Genomic DNA, 21,461 nt, shown 5'->3' on the forward strand with positions numbered 1-21,461 from the left:
ATGAACGCCTAAGAGAACATGCCCTGTCGACAAAAAATGAAACTTGTTAACACTTGCCGCAATATTGTAACGATTGCGATTGTATACCAGACCTGCGCAAAACAAAAATAATCGAAAGAAGCAGAGATGTGACTGCACGTGAGGTTGCCGAAGCGTTTGTCGCTTTCTGTCTATAAGGAAATGAATTTCTACAAACTTTTTTCTGATGTTCGTGCTCTGCGAGATGCCCCTGATGTATGTTTTAATCTTTCCTTTCTTTTTTCGTGAGTGCATGCCTGTCGTATATATGCTTGTACTTTTCAAAAGAAACTGAGTTGCTAGTAGCGCCTGTCTCGTCTGCCCCCGTCGTCGTCTTTTTGCGCGCTAATCCGCCCATTCATTGTATACCAACTAGCCGAACAGCACGTGTTATCGAACTGCCTATATATAGTGCTTGCTCAGGAATCCTCCCAACTATTGCCTCGGCGGCTGAATTGAGTGATAGACAGACAGCCTGACAGACAGACAGAAGTTTCGGGCTTCGGTAGCCCGAGAAAGCCCGACAAAGACCCGTCTTTAAAAAAACAAAACGGTGGGGGAAGTTATACAAAGCAGCTGAAGTGGAGGGGTCGGCGTGCTTTGGGTTCGCCGCTATTACAGCTCGCCGGACAAAGAGCAGCCCGTTCGGCGAATAGGAACCGCCATCTTTTCATATCCATCTGATAAAGAAGGAGGCTACACCGGTACCTACGCAATTCGTTTAGTTCTTTATTCGAAGCCGCGCGGACTGACCCGCACACACGCATACACACAGGCTGCGCATCTTCACCCCCTATCCTGACCAGCGAGGCTAATATTAGCTGCGGGAAGACAGCCGCTTTTCAGAGGTGCGCGTGCCGAGACACCGAGTGCGGCACGGAACAGCCCCGCTGAAAACGGAAGTCCCTAGTCACAAAGAAGAGCCGACGTGCACGTAAACGTTCACATAGCTCTTTTTGCCTAACCTGCCGTGCACGAAGAGAGCCCCCCATCTTGCTTAATAAAATTTGCTGCTGAGCTAGTTGGTTCAAGGTCATCATAACGGAGGTTAGCGCTTCAAGAAACAAGACACACGGCAGAAAAACGAACACTACGGGCGCTATATTTCAATTAATTTATTTCCAAGCTACATCTTCGCATATATAGCACACGAAAAAAAACGAGCGTGCGCAGCGTGAACCATTCAATACACAACTCCCAAACAATCATCACATCGAATACATATATACCACCAGTCTGTACACTAAGTCAAACTAGATAAAAATTCTACCTCAGAGGAAAAGAGAGCAACGGAAGTTCCACTGACACAGTCATTACTATATTTCTTGATATAAAAAGCTTCCAGTATTTCACGCGCTTTTACATTGTGGCTTCAGCCCAAAGTCTTGATTTCACTTGGCCGTGCAACACAATCCTTACAGTTCCCGCAATGTGCAGACAAGTGCGCAGTCCCGCCATTCCTTATTGCCAATTCATCATGCTCGCATACGTTTTGCGTTTGGGAACATCGGCGGAAGCTTCTATCATGACACCATGAAGCAGGTATTGCTGAAAACGTGCATTCCTCATTCGTTCAATCGGCACAGCGGACGTAACATGATGAGCAATAAAAAGGATATTGTTGTAGGTGTCAGATTTGAAGGACAAATAATAAAAAGTTGAGGTATTGCATTCAACCTTCTTGAGATTTTTCGTAATTTTAAAGGGAATTCACGTAAGAATTTAGAAGGGAAAACCCAATGTTATGTTCGACTTTTCACCTATTGTTGGCATGTCAAGATGTGTAGAGCGGTGCTTTCAGCTTGTGTAGTCTGCTGAAATACCTTCAGCTCAGTGGCTAAGGCGTTGCGCTGCTGAGCACGAGGTTGCGGGTTCGATTACCGGCCGCGGCGGCCGCTTTTCTGATGGAGGCGAAAAGCAAAAACGCCCGTGTGTACGAGATTTAGGCGCACGAGAAAGATCCCGAAGTGGTCAAAATTAATCCGGAGCCCTCCACTGCGGCGCGCCTCATCGCCTGCGTTGCGTCGGCGCGTTAAACCCCACAATCAATGAAATACCTTCAGATCAGTAAATCTTTTTCCGCTTGCAGTAGCCGACCGATTTGGGACCTGTAGGGGAACGAAAAATAGACCGAAAAATAGTCCGAAAAATTCGCAAGTCGCAAAAGCGAACTTCGTTTCAATTAAACTGGACTGGACACAATCCTTGTGATGGTATGCAGAGTGTGAACACGATGGGGTGAACCCCGTAAACGACACCACAATAGTTAACGAACAAAGAAAAACGTGTACGACGCGCGACACAGGACAAAACTGATGGCGATGTTGCTTATGAGTCAGTGCCACCTGGTGCCTAAAAAAAGTTAAAACTAAAAAAACTGGCCACTTATGAACCGTTTCCGGCTTCGAGATCGCTTCCGCCGCAGGGTAATGCAGAATTGTGGCCTCCAAGATTAAAATTTGTTACCCCACGGGTGTAAAGCCTATCCTTATCCAATCCGAAGCTTGACAAGTGGCTTAGGATTCAAAATCCATGGCGTCGTCCTGGAGTCGCACCGTAGCTTGGTCGCTAAAAATTTTGTGCGGAAAATCAAACTTGTGGCTCTATTTTGTCCGATATATCCGTTGTTCATAAACATTACCCCTATGACACAACTGGCGGTTCATCGGGAAAGTCCCGAATATCCAGAAAGTCCAAATTTTCGGAGTCCGAAAAAACGGTCGGTAAGTGTGTCCATTCACCCACAGTGATTTATCACAACTTTACTGCCGGGTAGGGTGAAGAGACAAAAAAAACAAATAAAACATTACACATCGGTTGCGAAGGCGCTTGTTCGAGTGGTGCAACCTCCCGCCGAGTATTCAGCGGGGGCCCGTTTAAAAGAAGCAACGGCACGTCGCTGACCTCACCGGAGCGCGCGAGGGGCGCGTTGGGGCGCCCACGGTAATTTCGGGTTCGCCGTCTCTTTCCTGAAGTTCGGTGACGGGCAGCTCTTCCCGCACACCTGGGACGCCTTCCGGGGCGGTTCCGCGCTTCTCTCAAACTGTCTCGTATTATAAAGATCTGAGCGAGGAAGAGCACCCCTTCCTGATGTGGTGGGCTCGAGTATACTTCGATCTGTGGCAAGCTGTTGGCTGCGCCGTTCCACTAGACAAGGCTCAGCCAGAGGGGGGAAGGAATTTCCGACAACCAACCAGACGAGAAGGCTGTCGGACAAAGGAGACAGTTGTGTAGTCGGTAATAATTTCATAGGGGGTAGAAAAAATCCTCCTTTTGCCTGGGGTTTGAACAATTATTCCCATCTGTACATTGTTTTGGAAGAATCAGTTTTGTTTAAATGCTCCTGAATAGCCAAAGAACCTTCATTGCTACATATCAAGTCTAAGAAGTGCTGTAAACATTCGTTGTAGGACGAAGACGCAAAGTTTACTTCAAGTTAAACAATAGGTGACCGGTAAAAAGCACAAAGGCTCATGGGTACATTGTTTTCTCCCACGGAGTGTCGCCACTTTCTGTTCGGGAGCTCTCCTCACTTTATTTTCTTAAAGACCCCACAGGGGGGTGTTACATAAGGGGTAACACCCTTATACGGCCCGCCGTACCCGCCGTCGGCTTTCACGCGCGTGCGCGCTTGTTGTTTATCTGTTTCCACCATTGATAAAAGGCTTATGCATCGGCAATTCCATAAATAACAACGATTGGCCTTACTAGGGGTTTATTTGACAGGTAAGCACCCTGTGGCAAATAAACAACACGCGCCTGAAAGCCGCCGGCGTACGCGAGGCCAGGTGAGCTCCCGAACCGGAAGTCGCGGGAGCAGACGACGTACCTGGGAGCCTTTACGCTTTTTAGGGGTCACCTATTTCCCCCTTCACGGTGTAAACGTCTGCTGTGTCGTGTCGTTTGAGCTGCTGATCCCGAGGACGCGGGTTAGATTGCCGGCCGCGGCGGCTGCTTTTCTGATGCAGGCGAAAAGCAAAAATGCCCGCGTGTTCGAGATTTCGGCGCGTGTTAAAGATCCCGAAGTAGTCAAAATTCATTCGGAGCCCTCCACTACGGTGCGCCTCATCGCCCGCGTTGCTTCGGTGCGTTAAGCCCTACAACCAATCGATCTGTTTTGAGTCGATTTGTCTTTTCAAAGACGAATTTTTTATTCGCGGCGGGCTACTCATGTCTGGCACGCAGGTGACTGCATATTTAAATTGCGTGTGCGCCATCGTGCTGTCTTGATTAGGACGCATGAGGCGGAGGAAAACTCAACCGTGCCTTTGTAGTAACTGGAAACAGCACCGCGGAACATGCAGTGTCAAACAGGCACGCCTCTGCTTCTCCTGGATCATGCGGGTGAGATACTCACGCGCAGTGGAGAAAAAATCACAAGCTCAATAAGGCTGCTACGAGAGGTTTACCTTATGTGTTCACGTCACATATCCGCAATTGTTGGCTGCCTTAAGGGAACGCGAACAGAAAATAGAATTTGGGTTGATTAAAAAAACTCCCTTTGTCTCTATAACAATGACACCAATTGAATGGCGCAGTTCGAAGAAATAATGGATATGTTAAGCAAAACATATGAAGCAGTGGCTACGTCCCGGTCACTTTCCGGCTATTTCTCTATGACGTCACTGTTTTGTTTACGCGACTGGCGGCCATCGACCTAAGCCGCCGCCAAGAAACATCTCTGGGCGATCTGGTCCCTTTTGACCGCAATAGAAATGTCATGCTTTACGTCCTTCCTGCCCAAACACGTCACTCTATCTCGAAAAATCAATGCTTCTAACACTGTCTATGTGTGTGTGTTTTTTTTTGCTAAAAAACGCCTTTCGTGGCTGTAATACCGCTGAGTGAATAGCAAGAGTCTGATTGTCTTCAAAATGACCGATGTTGTTATTTATTTTTATGGTTCTTTTAAACTGGCAGTTTCGGACACTCTTCGGGCAATTTCCTCCTCAGATAATCATCGCAACTATAGATAGCCATAGTTCAACAACTACCGCTGTTCGACGTAGTCCCCTTGAGATGATTGCCTATAAATTTTTGTTTCTTAGTTTTTGTTTTCGTGTTGTGCTGTCACGCGGACGGCCGTTTTCCCAGCGTTTGACGTCAGCGGTGATAACGTATTGCATTAATCGTGTGCGGTGCGCGGAAAACCCTGCCATTTTTTCTACATGCCGGGACATCGTCCACAGCACAGCCGTAGAAAGGTTGATTGCACAAGACACAGAATTCCACTCTAGTCACTCAGACATTGACACCATTCTCTGAAGTCATGAAGTCTGAAGTTCTCCAAGCATCCGCTCCCCCGCAGTCAGCCCTGTCGATACCGCTCCCTTTGTGCGTTTTTAACTTCAGCGAGAAAGCTTGTTCAAGTATGCATGCATATCAGCTTTAATAAAAGTGAGCTAAAAGCATGACACAATAGGGAAGAAGGATTACGCACATGCGCTGTTTGTCGTCGTTTTTCCTGCATCGTATGTTTCCAACTCAATACCCTGCTGTATGCCAGTTTTGTTCACAACCCGGAACTCTAGCTCATATTATAATACAGTGTGTGTGCAATCCCAAACTTCCACCTCTCCGATCCCCTCTTCCCACCCCTGAGCTGTGGTAGAACCTGATGACAAGCGACCATCTGAACGTCCAGCAGCTCCTGGCATCCAGAGCGAAGGCTCTCCTAAGCGCTCTTTTACAGAAGCCGAAATGCACCAACTAGCCCAACCCAGAATTCTATTGATACATCCAAATGCATGCCTTCAAAGCGGCGGTTCATAAGCGCTGTAGAGGTACACTGGCCACGTAGGTTTTACAAAAGCACCGAACAACGGGGTCAACAACTGAGGTAATTTTAAGCCATGGTTGCAAGTATAGGGCATAAACGCGCACACGTAACTGTAAGCAAGTCATGGAGGGACTATGGCGAAACTCCCTAACACCGTCTGCGATTTTCTCAACATACACGTGTTTGTATGCAACCGAGCCCCGAAAACAGGTATGAGTTGGAGGCGTTTTTCGCCGTTGCTATGTGGACAACGCATCGATATGATAAAATGCAAAAAGGGAAATAAAGGTATCGGTTTGTACAAAAAAATTTTGCTCCAAGTGCTCTGCAACACGTATTTTTATGAAGATGTCAGCGTGAACTAAACAACTAAACATTGGGTTTTACTAAAGAAAAAATGACTAAGATATTGTTTGCTCGCTGGATCTCTGTCTTTTATTTTTTCCACCGGCGGAGAATATTTCTTGCTGCGCCACGGCTGTCACTGGTACGGGTTACTTTGTTTTTATAGTGTTTATTCAATTCACTTATATATCGTACAGTTTCTAACTGATCATCAACTGGGGGTTTATATGTCATATCCTATGACCCGTTGCTTCTGGCATTCTGCAGATAGCCATGAGACAGATAACGTTTAGCCTATAAACCATGCGTGGCGTTTTTATGGTACTTTTCGTGCTTCTTTACCGGTTTTTTACCCTTTTGTATGGTTCCCCCCGACTCTTTTATTACGTTGCTCCATTACAATGTGTTCCATAATAAATCTTTTTAAGGTCCATCGTCATCTATTTTGCACCCGTGTTCTGTTTTTACTTAGAGAAAGTTCAAGATCATCCAGAAGCTTACGCTGACACTGACGAACAACATTAATTATCAACGACCATGCTTGATGTTGTTTCTTTTTACACCGTGGTCATTGTGACAACGGGTTTTCCAGAACTGTAAAGCTGGTAACCCGAATGATCAGTTGACGCTGCAGCAGTATTTTAGAACAAAATAAAAGTGTTTCGATATTACAGTTGATATCAATATAGCTTTAAACAGTAAAAAATCTGGTTTTAGACTATCTTTTTTTTTTATTCCGGCAAGTTTAAGGCCACAATGGCAGCTCAGGTTGTTCTCTTTCACAGCCAGAACAGCAGAAGAAACTGTAAGATTCCACCGATCTAACAAGAAATGTGGTGGGAAAGAGTAAAAAACGACAGGAAAATCGAAGGCGACGCTGAAAAGTAAGTGCAATAGCAGTAGGTATGAAAACGACCCACCTTCTTTGATGGACTTGGGTGTATTCGGCACGACGTTGGTGCTGCCCCAATCCTTCCCTTGCAAGGAGGTCTGCAGCTCAGTCAGGTGCTCTGTAGCGATGTTCGAGGTAGCAAAAGTCCTATAAGACGAACTGGTATGCCACGCCTATATAGGAACTAATTTCTTCGGTTGAGTGGTCTGTGTGGCAACTGTCAGCACGAAGTCAGACAGTTTCGAGACGCTGCGATGATATCCCGCACCTGCGTTAAACAACACGGGGAGATTAGACAAAGTGCGCCTGTTGCTGCAGTCGACATCGTCAGAACAACACTGCAGCGTACATAACTACCGTCTCAACGAGCTAACGTCCTAAGGACTTTTCTGTTCGGTTTGGGTAGGGATTTCCTGTGTTCCTGTTACAGTAGCTTGGATTTAAATGGAGCATTTAAGTGGGGAAACACGTTGGATTAAAATGACACGGTTACAAATTCACCACTCGGGGAAGAGCGTTCGTACAATAACAACTCGTGAAGATGCATAGGCTCCTGCCGGTTCCGCGCGAGTATAACCGTAGAACAGGGAGAAAACACTCCACGTGAAAACGGGAACTGATCCTCACTACGATTTCTGAGGTATTTAATCGTGGATGACAATGAGGTATTGGCGGGGCCAGCTTAGACATAATTACGAAAGAAAAAAGAACGGCGAGGTTGATACACAGAAAATGTGCGTCTGGTAAATTGTGCTGAAATAATCTGCACAAGAAGGCACCAACTTCAGCTTGTAACAATTGACGCACCACGGTGTCAAATTAACAGCAAACTGCGTGTAAATTGTATACACACGCGTTCACAGTAACAAGCAGCAAAACTCAGTGAACGCCGTGCTGTCTCGCTTCAACGCCACACAGATCCTCCCAGCTCGTTCAGCGCAGGCTGCTAGTTTGGGCTGCGCTCTTGGGGCGCCATTCGGATAAATTTCAGCTTGTTGCCTATTTATAAACTGTACATTGAAAACAAAAGCCGAAAGATCTGCTGAATTATTGCAGAGATGCCGGTGATGCGCACCATTTTCCCGCTCTGTAGTTTATGTTACAAATCTATAAGGATTGGTGGATCTTCTTTAAGCCGTCGTGTTTAAACATTGCTACAGGGGGGCATGAAAATGTAACTAAATGTTCGTGGGGACTTTGGTAGAGCCCACGTTTTCGTACGCTGAAAGCTTAATTAGGAACACGGAGGAGCTCCGCCCACATTCACCTCATCAGGTTACTCCGTAAAGTACATTATACCGAAGTTATTCCAGCAGTTTATTACGCTGGTTAAAACAATTAATACGAGCTCACGATCGCAACTTACTTTAAACAGTTTTATTGAATGGAAGGAATGGTTCGCAAGGCGAAAAAAAGAAAAATCCCGAACCACCTGCTTTAACGTGAAACCTGGGGAGGAGCGGAGCATGCAGTGTGTAAGAGTATTCTTGGCGCCGTGGCGTTTTTGTCAACGGAGATGAAACCGTTGGGAGGAAGAGGTATACAGCTTTGCTGCAAAGGCCTCGTGTCTCTAAAGCACCAAGTGTTTTTTTTTTATTTTTTTTTATTTATTCAATACTGCCAGCCGCCCTTTGGCAGCCAGAGCAGGAGTAGTACAGTGCAGAGTACGAACACAGAGTTTACACGCGACCAGTAACACGTCCCGCGGTTCACAGGGAAGCAATAATTCAGTAAGCTTACAGAGTGTTACGACACACAAGTGCACGCAATCAGTACCCGGCCCACAATTCGTAAAGCAGCAGTAATTCTCGTTACGAATGAAATGCCTACATGAGTATACAATAAAACCGGCAATGCTATTCTAATGCAAAACACAACAAAGTACACTAAGCGCATTGCCCAGGAAGTGCGAAAAAAAAATGTGATGTTGCCATGTAAAGACCGGAAAACACTGCGCAAAACTGCGTTAGTGGCATGGTTGCAAGCTAACACGTGTAATACATTAGTTCAACAGAACAGAAGGGGAACAAGGCTAGCTGTTCAATCATACACAATTTTGAACAGCCGTTGAAAAAACATTTTGATTAGTTAAGTTAGTAACGTCGCGTGGCAAAGTGTTCCATTCTGCTATCGTTCTCGGGAAAAAGGATAGACGGTGAGCGTTTTTTCTCGTGAAAGGCATTAGGATTGTTTTGTTGTGCTTGTTCCGGGTGGTGCGTGACATGTTGAATTTCCGGTAGGTATTGAAGTCAAGCTTTGAATAACCGTTGACTATGCTGTGTAATAATTTAAGTCGATGTAACTTGCGGCGGGACTCTAGTGTTGGTAGGTCAGAACGCCTGCGCAGTTCTGTCACGGATACTCGCCTGCTGTATGCGTTGTGAATAAATCGTAACGCTTTTTGTACCCGTTCGAGCATCGCTGAATCCGTCTTTGTGTGTGGGTCCCAAACAACGTCTGCATATTCGAGCAAGGGGCGGACCAGCGTAGTATACGTAGGGTTGTTCGTTTTCGGGTTTTATATTTTTTCAAATTCGGGGGGTAAAAATCGGGCGGTATTTTTCAAACTGATATTCGGGGAAAAATCGGGTTTTTTGCGAAACCATTCCTTACTTCGGGTTTTTTCGGGTTAAATATACGGTTGTACTTATCAGAACTTACACTGAGCTTATCAAAACGTATCACGGCTTTTTAAGTATAACACGTTAAATTTGGTGTTTCAAGCTGGTAATTGGGACAGACACCAGAGTATTATAGCAAATACAGTATACTACCCGAAATTTTGTGTTTGTTTGAAAATGAATCAGTGGTGTTTCAAAATGAATGAATCAGTAAACATTCACTCTTAGAAATTATACATTTTATTCTCGAAAATCTGGTCATCGATTTTTTACACGTCCTTGTTGACATACATTATCATCTGCATGCGCAACATGTCAGTCTCCATTCGAGATCTGTCCGGTCGTTGAACATATCTCAGCTGGGAGAAAGTTCTCTCCACATACCAGCTACCATTAGCTAGGCACAACAATGTCAGTGCAGCTTTTGCAAGCCTTGGGTAGCGAGAAGTAGAGTCATGCCAATACTCGATTAGTTCGACAGCTGGGTTTGTGGGGCTCGCTTCCAGCAAATACTGGTTGAACTCGTCATTAAGGGAATCTACATTGTCGGTTACGGACATGAACAGAGGTCGGTAGTCCTCAAATGACTGCCCCAGCAGACGCTTCTGAAACGGATCAAGGACGGCTCCCAACTTCCACAAAGTTAGCTGGTTTTCCTCTTTTTCTGAGACGTTCCGTCCAAGAGTGCAGCGCCATTTTGTGGCGAGTTTCGTGCAGAACTCTTCAGAACATGTTTTTACTAAATTAGCGCTGCGCTTGGGTAACATAGACAAAACAGCTTTGGCCTGATCGCTTTTACCGATCATCGCCGAAAGCTCCCCGACAATCTGCTGCAGCTTCACGTTTACCAGGTGATCAAAGCTGGGCATCAAAAGCTTCCCACTTTCAAGCGTTTTCTGGGCTTCCAAAAGTGGGCCGAGTGCATCTCTCATCAAGATTGCCTTCGCATAAACAACTTCTTTTTCAGAAAGTATCCCTCGAATAGCTTCTGCTTTGCTGCTATCATGCGAGCTTTCAGCAAGTTCTGTTAACGAGCTCCACATTTCTACGACTACCACAAGTGCCTTGTAGAAGCTTTGCCATCGATTCGGGACAACAGAAGGTGGCTTCTTAATGTCAGGTCCAAAGAGGCCATTAGAAGAACAAATTTCAGTGTACTTTTGGTAAAGCTTGTTAGCGTGCTTAAATAACGCTCCAAACTTGATCACTACGGATCGAACATCAGACATGCATGGTAAAGAAATGGCATGGTCAACACTCACATGAATAAGGTGTGCTATATCTTTCACATGCAAGATTTGGATCTCTTCAGCCTGACAGATTTCTCGAACCATCTTTCGCATGTACTCCGCTGAGTCTGTGGCTACTGCCACAACGTCTTTCCACGTCTTGCCAACCGTCAGGAGCGCCTTGCTAACTGCGCTGGCCACCGTGTAACTGTTCGATGCATTTACCCTGTCGACGTCGACCAGAACAACGTGCTTCTTCACGTTTTTCTGGCTGTAGTAGCACAGGAGAGTGTTGATGGTAGGCACACCAGTGATGTCTGGGGATTCATCGACGATGACGCTCACTTTCACATCTCGCATATCATCGCGGATTTTCTCCATGTCCTTGTCAAAAGCTTCTTTCAGGTATTTCAGCCGAAGTCTTTGTCCTGTTGGCATGGTCTTCGCGGCCTTGCAGTATTTGCGTGCGAAGTCTCCCAGCGGTCCGTCCGCCTGGTGCATGCTTATTCCTCTGTACGCTAGGGCACGAACAAAGTCATGGATAACGCCGTCCGCTTCAGTTTCTTTCGCACGCTGTCTACAGGACATATCAAAAAGCGTCTGCTGAGACGTTCCCGCAGTCTCAGCTTCCTTGGAAGCCGTCTTGAACTTCTTATGACGAGATGACATTAGATGCTCACGAATTCGGTCGTAGGGCTTCTTCGCTGGATCGGTGACCATCTCGGTGTTGCAATATTTGCACACTAACGTGCGGGTGCCTTCACTGTCTTTCGTTGCGATCTGGAGATCATGTTCTTTACACCAGTCATCCAGTGTCTTTCGTTTTCTTCCCATCTCCACGCTGAAGTTTCCGGTGCCGCCTTATGTCCGCGACGGTGGCTTTGCGCTCACAAGACGCGCCTGGTAATGCTAAGTGAGGATGGCGATATGCGTCTCGTTGGTTAGAGTTCGCACCAATCAGAAGCCTGATTCACTTCGTCACAGAAAAACTGGAAGAAAACCTAAGAGACCAACCTTGGATCGCGTTTTGTTCACATTCTCTTCTCGTTCGTCTTTATCCCCACCCACTAAAAAACGTGACCCTTTTTAGAAGTTCTTCGAAAAAGAGCAATACCACAATTTCCAGAATTTTGCTGCTCCTGTCAAAACAAGATTTTGAGTGCAGTGGCTTCTTTCCCTGCTTTTGTGGCCATTCGAAAGGAGATATCACCAGCTGCGTGATGCGCGGGGGAGGAAGGACACCACGCACGGCTCTCAGCAGGGCCGACCGACGAGCGCGTCTAAGTCACCGTGACGGAGGCTGGCTGAAGAATAGCGATAATAATGCGGGTTGGAACCCACGCTGCTAATAAAAACCTGTACACAAAACGTCTTCGTCGCTCAATCTCTCCCCCACCGACTGGTCACCCATCCCTTCCGCGTGAAATTCTTGGAAGCAGGTGCACATACCCGAGACTAATCTGCAGTGGGCAAAGGGGCAGATTTCTTTGCTTTTCTTTCACCCTAAATTTGTTCACAATGTACTCGAAGCGTGGCCGGCCTCAAACGTGTTTCCCACTTTCTTCTGCAAGCATTTTTTTAGGGGGGGGGGGGGTGCATGTACGCCCTCACGGCGACCTGTCTAGAAAGCGTGGATAAAAACTGCAGCGCTACTCTCCAAGCAGCAGGGTGAAATGCACCCGTTTGTTTGTGAGCGGGGCGCCAGGAGAGAACGGCAGACCGTCAACTCACGATTGTGCAGATCGCTACAGGGAGGTTTATTCGGGGAGAAATCGGGTTTAACCCGATTCTCCTGAAACTTGTTCGGGGTGCAAGAATCGGGTAAAATCGGGTTTTACCCGAAAACGAACAACCCTAAGTATACGCAACGGTCTTCGTTCTGCTTGTACAGTGGTGAAGTCGGTGTCTTAGTAGCCAAAGTCGGCGCAGAGCTGATGATGTAATGTTTTGTATGTGTTTGTTCCAGGTGAAGTTTGATGTCATGGTTACACCCAAATATTTGAACTCGCTAACAACCTCTAATTCAACATTGTCAATTTTTTATGCATATTGAAGCGGGCACTTTTTGCGCGTTATTGTCATTTGGCGGCCCTTTGTTGTATTGAGGCTCATGTTCCAATCGGCACACCAATTACTAACAGCTGTTAAGTATTTGTTGAGAACTTTCTGGTCATTTGCCGATTCAATAGGGAGATATACAACGCAGCCATCGGCAAAGAAACGGAAACACACCGGACAGTCGAACTGTAAATCGTTTAAATAGATAATGAAAAGCAATGGACCTAAAACGGAGCCCTGTGGGGCTCCAGAAACAACTGATGACAAGTGAGAGCTACACTCACCTATTTGAACGTACTGATACCGGCTTGATAAGTGGGAGTCCAACCACTGAGTTATTTTCTCATTTTTGACCAAGTTTCGAATTTTCAACATTAGGTTGCTGTGGGGTACTCGATCGAAAGCTTTTTCGAAATCCAAGAATATAGCGTCAATGTGCCCCCTCCCCTTATCTAAAACTGTTGAGATGTCGTTAGTCGTGTGTATTAGTTGCGTAACCGTAGAAAATCCACTTCGAAAACCGTGCTGATTGCTCGTAAAAAACACGTTGCTCTCAAGATACGTTACTAGGTGTTTAAATATAAAGTGCTCCAAAACTTTACCGGCTGTACACAAAAGGGATATGGGGCGGTAGTTTTTCACGGAGAATTTATCGCCGGATTTATGCACAGGAGTAACTTTTGCAGTTTTCCACTCGTCTGGAACCACACCGCTTAGTAAACTTTCGTTAAATATAATGTAAAGGTATTTCGAGCACCACTCAGCATACCGGTAGAGGAATGCATTTGGTATTTTGTCGGGACCTGCGGACTTTTTAGGGTCAAGGTTAAGCAAAGCCGAAAGTATTCCCGGCTCGGTAATAGTTATATCGGGAATGTCAAAGCCAGTAATATTGAAATGAGTGCAGCACTGGGTTGCACGTGCAAATACAGACGAAACAAAGGCATTAAAAGCCCTTGCTATCGTGCAGGCATCGGATACCCTGTCATTTATTTTAATTTTGCCTACTGGGTCTTTCTTTTTGGTGATATGAGTCCAGAATTTCTTAGGGTTGGTGGCAAGAAAGCCGTGCATCTTAACATTAAAAAAGTGATACTTTGATTCTTTAATTTTTTTCCGTAGGTCGGCCCGTAGGGAAGGCAACACGTTAGGCGTTTTGGGCGCTCGGGAAAGACGCTTAACCCGACGTTTTAAGTTAATTATGTCACGCATAATCCGCGGGCTTTGGCGGTTAATCTTTCTTTGTTTTTGTGGGACATATTTATTAACACAAGTATGCACGGCCGTCTTGAAGTGCAACCATAATCCGTTTACGTCGCGGTACCCGTCATTGTATTTGCTCTTAAAGGTGTCGAAATCTAGTTCGAGGAAGTCCAAAATACTTTCATTATCAGCACTGTTGAAATCTCTTTATGGCTTAGTGATTGCCCGTGAAGTCGAAGGCAACATATGACTTTTAAACTGTACTATTTCGTGATCTGAAATCCCATTGGAAAACCGGTGTCCTGATGCTTTAGTACCGTGACTACATGAGCCGCCGACGAAGACAGGAGACGCCGACAGCCGGAGCTATTAAAATTCTTCCCCATAAAAGCTTCCTCTATTATTCAGTCGAGCGGGGGACAAAATCTGGCGCCACTGTCCAAGGGAACTGCGCTTCCGCGAGCGTTCCGTCATGTAGAGGCCAGGCACGTTCCACTTATCCTTGACATGGCTCCTGAACAGGCTGAAAAGTTGCCTCTGGCTGCGACAATATTACTCTAAAAGATTATTTCAATTTGTTTCGTTCTTATAAAATTGAACTTCCAGAAAGATTTACCTGTCAGTAATTATTTAGAAGCTTTGTGCACGATGCAGAAGACAAAAGTGTTACCTTTCTGTTTTAGAGACAAAAAAGAAGCCATATTGATAGCTAAGCCAAGTAGGCGAGGAACGTCGCTAGCTGTAATGGCGCCACCCACGGCGGCTTGCGATTGCAGCGCTAGATTTCCCTTTAGTATATCGTAGTATGAAACTCTATGCACTAGCGAGAGTATGCTCGAGGAAGATCAGTTGGAATTTATTGCGTTCTTGCTTGAAACAAATTATCGGCCATAGAATATTCCAATCAGTATTATCCAAAAGTTTTGTTTGCCCTTCAAATAGAGCCATGTGCGTCAGCCTTGTTGTTCTCACTTATCTGTGCACCTCCCGCTGTGCGTCGCGTATCTGTATGTCGTCATCGTTGTGATGGGCAGCGGGTTAAGGCGAGGTCGTCATCAGGCGATTCTTTCTTGTAACGTGCGATTCATCGGCATAGAATATGGGCACTATAAAGTGTTTAAAATGAATTCGCGGTAACTTATATTGCATTGCTGTTGCTTTCTTGGAACGAGTGTCATGAAGGAAGCATAGAAGAAAAGCACGCTCCGTCGCTCGCATTCAGCGCACGGAGCGTTCGAGACCGGATTGAACTGTAACCTAGGCTTACAATTCATCGATGCCCTTTAGGAATGGTCACAAAACGAATGGGCGACGCAGCTCACTTACGAAATCTTCGAACGTAATGGCGTCTTGTCTCGCGACGACGCTATCGGTGGAAATCTGTATGTCTTATGGACGATCGATAACACAGAAGTTGCGCACTACTCTTGCCAGATCAGGTGTAGATGCGAAAGGGTTTGACCTAGAGGACGTCAACGCATGGCGATGAAGGGGGGCAGAACGACATCGAACGTTGCGAGGCGAATAATCGGTATTTTGATAATATCAGAGCGCAAACTGCACAGGCAGGTGCAGAACACAACACGAACGCTCTCTTGGAGCGGACGTTTTATTGATTGCTTGATTATCAGGTTTAACGCACCGACGCTACACAGGCGAGAGCCGCGCCGCAGTGGAGGGCTCGGGAATAATTTTGACATCATGCAGATCTCTAACGTGCGCCTAAATATCGAAGACACAGCCATTCGAAACTTCGGCGCGCGTCAAAGAGCAAAGAGCCCAAAAACATACAGAACAGCTCTGAGTACTAACAACAGCCGGCGCGTACCAGCCGCTTTTTTATACGGCACTGTGGACTGGGCGACTTAAATGCAACCGCATCGACATGCTGTGCGAGCTTTATTCGTTCATTCTGTAGTTAACTTTTTGTAACCAGTCGCTGCACTGAAAGCCCTGAACTGAAACAGGAGGCAGCAGAGTTTAACTCTCACTGCCTCATTCAAAGCGTCGTTAGTTACTGTGCAAGCGTCTTTAATTTTTACCGCAGCTTTCCAGCCAGAAGCTGAATAGTGCTTGACTGTGAAGGAGCGATATGGCACCTTGAAAGGCATGCTCCTTGAAAGGCATGAACGGTTCCCCGTGAAGTTGGACGCCAATAATCTACTGAATGCGTCGTGGCATCTTCGTGGACAGATCCTTGAAAGTTTACAGGAATCAAAATTTGTCTCAGTACTCCTGAAGGGCTCACGTGAAACCATTTTGATTACTTGCGGAATTGTCATCGCCGCAGCTTTAGAGCCAGCTTTATAGCCTCACGCAGTGCGTAATTACGGGGGAAAAGAGAATATCAGAAGCCACCCAAATAATTGTGAAGTAAGCGAAGTCGGTCAGGTGGGCGGAGAGGGTGGGAATAAAGAAGTCGCGAAATAGAGGCATCAGCAAATAAACCTCTTAGAAAAGCACTAAAGGGACTGCGTTGCTGCTGGATGAGTTTATGCCATTAAAAATTGGCCGCGTATCTGCTCCTTTCGTTGCAAATGTCGTCAAAAGACGATAGTCTTTGTGGACATTTGCCAAGAAAATGCCCCCCTTTGCTTTCCCGCTCACCTTTCATGCTGTTTCTGTACCGTCGCGCTCATCCCAAGGTAAACACACTAAAGGTTTCCGCAAGGCGATTTGAATTTACCTCGTTCCACTGCTACAGGCCGGGTTCCTCGATGCCAGCGCTGCAGTACGGCGGAGACGCGCTTGAATGGAGGCGGCCGACTACAAGGTTCATAGAACCGCGTGGCAGTGCTCCACGTGCGTTCCAAGCAGAACGTGGAACCTAGCTAGTGGAACCTTTCGTTGCTCTGGCCGCGTGATTTTTCATATGCCGCCAGGAGGCGGCGGTTTTCTTCAGTAGATGTATAATATCATTTTTTATCGAAAAACCAAGCATCCATAATTTTTTAATAAAGGAACACTGTAAATATCCCTTGTGTACTCATTTCCTGTCTTATATTTGCGTAAGGTCTTGTTCTTGTTCAACAATGTCGACAAGTATGAACATATAAACCAGGCTTAGACGTTTACATTTGGCTATGAGTATATAAGACTATTGCGCAGTAAGAAGTTTACTTTGGCCGGGTGGCTGAATCGAGTTACAGACAGACAGACGGACAGACAGACAGACAGTCAGACATACAGACAGACCAAAATTTCTGGGTTTAAGTAGCCCAAGAAAGGCTATCGTCTTTAAAAAAAGTACGGAAGCAATGAAGCGTAGAATGACGAAGTACCCGCCCCGCCGTAACACAGAGAAAGTCTACTAAATGGGGATTACCGTACTTACCCGATTCTAACGCGCACTTTTTTTCCGGAAAAACGGGACGAAAAATCGCATGCGCGTTAGAATCGGGTACGAAGCTGAAACAGCCGAAACATCGGAAATTTCGTCTGACCCATCGCCATCACCATTTCAAGATGGCGCCAAAGCCTTTAGCAACGATTTTTCGGACGCAGGAAGCATAACCGCCTAGGCTTTTTTATCGGCGTTTACACAAATCGTCAAATCGTTCCAGTTGGGCGCTTGATAACAGCAATGGCAGCAGCGGCTCTCACGCGTTCAAGACGAGCGGTTGGCTGAAGCGTGCGCCTCGGGAGAAGCTCGCGGGATGGGCATGCGAGGCGTGGGCCACGATCCCATCAACCACGGTTCAACGTTCGTTCAGAAGTGTGGCATCGCGAACGCGCTTGACGGCACCAAGGACGACATGTTGTGGTCAGCGGAGAGCGACGAGGAGTGAGATGAGTGAGATTACTTCGAGAAATAAATCGCCGGTTTCTTTCGTATTCGTTTTTCTCGCTCACAACGTTCCGTGTGAGTTACAATCGGAGGTGGAAGTTTTATCGTTTTTTTTTTGCCAAAAAAATCGGGTGCACGTTAGAATCAGGGGCGCGTTAGAATCGGGTAATTACGGTAGTGAGAAGCGATTAGAGCAGTGGTGGATTAAAGGCAGTAAAGGGGCCGTTCGAGGGCCGTCACAATCAGGGTTACCTTAGGGCATAATCGAAAGGACGTATAAGTGGGGGTCAGGAAATAATCGGCAGGAGATAAATCACTTGCGCTAGCGAGGTGGTAATTGCAATCGCCTCCATCTGACGTCGTGGTCGTCGTCATCCCTATCGCCGGTGTTCATCGTAGCTTGTTATTCCACTCGTTTTGCGACGCCCTCCTTGCGTCATCAAAAGCATAGATGGAAAGCCCAAGACAGAAATCCCAATATATTTATTTATCCGGAAAAAAGGGACGGCTGATTCGCTGCCACACGAAATTAGGTAAAGCTACAAAAAGTGTGATGTATTAAGAAGAAAAAGTTATAGGTTCTTTAAGGTGCTTTTCATTCCACACAATTGTGCCCACTCGAGTAAGCAATGCCTATACGAAGTAGAACAAGCACCTCTAACATCGAGCTCATTGGATGATTTTTAAAAACAATTAAATGCAGAGCATTTCAGTAACTCACGATGTCACCCGCGTTGACGTCCGTAGACGTTGTCCGCACCCCTCCCCCTACACTATATAAAAAAATACAATCCGGCGCCTGGTTTCGATCCCTCGACCCTGCGGGCGGAACGCAATGTACATGGTGCTGTGCTCTACCCACTGCGCCACAAAGCCGACAAAGAATGGGAGGCTACGAACGCGCCTTATATCCTTGACTCATTCAAACTACGTCAAGAAGCTGCTGATACAATGCATTCACTACCACCAACTCCCCAAACACTAAACGTTAACGCAATACACCTACCCCCTATGCGACGCATTTACTCGAGTCCCCCTCGCGGGGAGATAGGCCCAATTTTTCAACCTGAACTGTCACTTCCATAGCTTAAGCAATTATCACCGGTATTCTGCGACCACTTTCACCGCTCAATTTAAGAACAAATAGATTTGACATTGATTTTTGGAATCCTTCCCGCTAGGACGTGCTTTGCGGAGATACTGAACTCGCCCTTCAAAACGTCCCTCCTACCTCACATTCCTGACGTATATTCTAGTTTTAATAAAGGAGCCACGAAGACAAAACACAGTTTCGTTCAGTATGAAAGAACTAGTTTTTGATTACTCACCCATGTTCATTGCAGCCACGAAAGACGTAATTTTTAACCGTAGAAACGCAAGAAATATAGCACAACTTTCATATTTCGCTCTACCGCGATGTATCATATAGGCACGAGTGACGTTACAGGCCAGCACTTAGAAATAGTCATAAGTGCGTTAACTGCTTCGCTGTCATCGAAGTGGCGCAATCAAACGGAACTGGAGGCGCAAATACAATCGCGTGGTCATGTTTGTTGGCGGTTGCATAGGTCGCCGGCCGCCGATCTCACAAACGAGATTTTGTGACGCCGTACAGAAGTTGCCGTAAAGTGCTTGGGAGTCGACGCTGCTTCATACGTCTTAGTCAAAGGGGCCCTGGAAAGGGGCCCTTAAATACATTTCCCTTACAGGGGAATTTATTTTGGGGTAAAGTATATTTACCCAGAAATCTCCTCCCTCAACAATTATGGAAATCCATTCACTATTACCGAAACTACGCGCGATGAGAAATCTCGCATAATTGTTCCCTCTCAGCTCGACCGCCCACACCGCGCAACGCGTTGCAACGCGACGAAAGCTGCGCGACGAAAGCTGAGAGGGGCGGCTCGCGGTGTTCTCTTCGGCGACCTTCGGTATATATCACATGCCAGCGAGTTCTCCCCACTTCTCCGCAATGTGGAGTGGTCTATTTTCGGTCTGGTGCCACAAAAAGCAGGCATGGCTGGCTGCTCGCAAGCAAGCCCTCAGGCTGGTAGGGCATTTTCGAAGCAATAAACGTTTGTTGTCGAGTGGTCTCGTTTGAAAGGGGAGTATTGAGTCAGTCACTCAAACTCCGTGCGCACTCAAACCACAAAAGAAATAGCAAAACTATGCGTGCAGGTTCAGGCATAGAAGTGGTTTGTACACAGCGCCGACGACGGCGGATCGTTACAGCAAATGAGAAATAAGCCCCGAAGTTGACCAGCAACTGCTCATAGGGCAGCCATGGCCGAAATTACGTCGTTTACTCCCTGCCAGGGGTGCATAATGAGGAAAACTCAAGAGAGCGCGGTTGGTTCTTCCGCGTCTTTCACAGCGATTTGCGCGCTAACCGCTTCACTTGCACGCGTAATAATAAATACGATAGTCTTTCTTGGGCTACTTAAACCCATAAATTTTGGTATGTCTGTTTGTCTATCTGTCCGTCTGTCTGTCTGTCTGTAACTCGATTCAGCCACCCGGCCGAAGTAAAAAAATACTTACTGTCCAATAGACTTCTATACTCACAGCCAAATGCAAACGTCTAAGCCAGGTTTATATATTCTTACTTGTCAACTTTGTTGAACTATAACATGGCATTACGCAAATATAAGACAGAAAATCAATGCATGAGTGATATTTGCAGTGTTCCTTTATTTCACAGAACACGAGTCCGCAGCGCTAGCGAAGGAGTTTGCCTTGGAGGAGCGAAACCGCCTGTGGTCTTGTCCTGAAACTCGGCACCCTTTCCTGCGCCATATAGACCCTGGACTCAGAATGAGGCTACCACAGCGGATTCCACGTATGCTTGAAACCGTTTACCACCGGTTGCGTCTCAACGGAGGGCTCACGAACTCTTACCGCCATCGCCTCGGTCTGACTGCAAATCCCTATTGCGATAACTGTGGATTGCCCGAAACAGTACAGCACGTCCTTCTAGAGTGTCCGGCATACCTCCAAGAAAGAAATAACCTCGCAGAAAAGATTGAGTGCCTCAACAACGCATCTATATCTTTGAAAGGGCTCCTTAGATCTGGCCCTCTCAATCGACCCAGAGAAAAGTGTTGGTTGCCTTATTTGACTATTTACGCGGAATCGGCGTCGCAGAGACAATTCATAACTTTACCTGTGAGATCGTGCAGAGCACGCAAAGCTTCGTGTTCACTTTTTCTTTTAAACTCTTCTTTTCCCCCTTTCTTCTGCCCTACTTCTTTTAGGGCCTTTACTCCCTTCTCCCGATCCCTGCAGAGTAGCATATAGGCGGGAACATGCCGGCAAACCTCTCTGCTTTCATCTAATAAAGAGCACTTTCTCTCTCTATCTCTGTATCTTTACTAAAAAATTCCTGTATGCTTGGTTTTTCGATAACAAATGATATCCTACATCTACTGCAGAAAACCGCCGCCTGCTGTTCTGTTGCCCGCGCCATTATGAGAAATCACGCCGCAACAGCAAAGAAAGGTTCCACTAGCTAGGATTCACGTTCTGCTTG

General features: G+C 46.4%; 1 protein-coding gene across 1 annotated transcript in view; it reads right to left on the reverse strand.

Moving 5' to 3' along the window:
* Positions 1–21,461, reverse strand: part of LOC144175943 (very long chain fatty acid elongase AAEL008004-like) — a 163,604-nt gene that overhangs the window by 75,831 nt on the left and 66,312 nt on the right. The window contains exon 2 of the mRNA XM_077705014.1: positions 7,063–7,302. The gene's annotated coding sequence lies outside the window, so the exon portion shown is untranslated. The remainder of the gene's footprint in view (positions 1–7,062; positions 7,303–21,461) is intronic.

This window comes from Haemaphysalis longicornis, unplaced genomic scaffold (genome assembly GCF_048455015.1).
Source record: "Haemaphysalis longicornis isolate Haplotype H1 unplaced genomic scaffold, Haemaphysalis longicornis Haplotype H1 scaffold_3, whole genome shotgun sequence".
NCBI lineage: Eukaryota > Metazoa > Arthropoda > Arachnida > Ixodida > Ixodidae > Haemaphysalis > Haemaphysalis longicornis.